Raw genomic sequence first — 794 nt, 5'->3', positions numbered from 1 at the left:
ACTCAGCACTGGAACAGGCTGCCCAGGGTGGTTGTGGAGTCTCCTTCTCCGGAGGTATTCAAAGCCCACCTGGATGAAGTCCTGTGTAACATGCTCTAGGAGAACCTGCTTTAGCAGGAGGGTTAGACTAGATGATCTCCCAAGGTCCCTTCAGACCCTTGCCATTCTGTGATTCTGTGTGATTCTGTGATTCTGTGAAATCTTGAAGAATTGAAACAAGAGAAGGGAGTATATTCCATAAACAGCAACTATAAATGAGAACATGCTTCCTTTTCAGAAGATTGTCTGTGGTTACTAGCATGAAGATAACAGTGCAGAACAAATCTTGTTTACTCAAGGAGACTTCTGAGGACTGGCAATGAGCTTGCCATAGGTTATGGAGAAGTTTTGTCATACAGAAGAACAAATTAACAGGCAAAATTCCTACACTAAGAGATGATTCCTGACCAGCAGTTTGTTAAGGCGCCATCAAAAGCCATGGCTGACTGTGCCCACAAACAGAAAGCTAAGACTGACATGCTAAAGGCTCATCTTCTGTCCATGTCCCCAGTTGGTAGGCTTCCTCAGATAGCGACTCCATCTATCTTCCCCCAAAACTTTATTGTCATGGGTTGTGAAGAGTGCATCTCAGAGCAGCTAGATTCAGCCTTAGAACTGGGGATATGATGAAGGGATATATGATGAAGTCAAGAGGTCCCCTAGGTAAGCAAGAGATGGATAAATCTACCCACTTTCACAACAAAGAACTATTCTACCTGAAACTGAGTGGAAACTTAACAAGCAGTGCAAATTTT

The sequence above is a fragment of the Egretta garzetta genome, unplaced genomic scaffold, assembly GCF_000687185.1.
Source record: "Egretta garzetta isolate BGI_Z169 unplaced genomic scaffold, ASM68718v1 scaffold154, whole genome shotgun sequence".
Taxonomy (NCBI): Eukaryota; Metazoa; Chordata; class Aves; order Pelecaniformes; family Ardeidae; genus Egretta; species Egretta garzetta.
The sequence above is the reverse complement of the archived record's forward strand: the minus strand, read 5'-3'. Positions refer to the sequence as shown.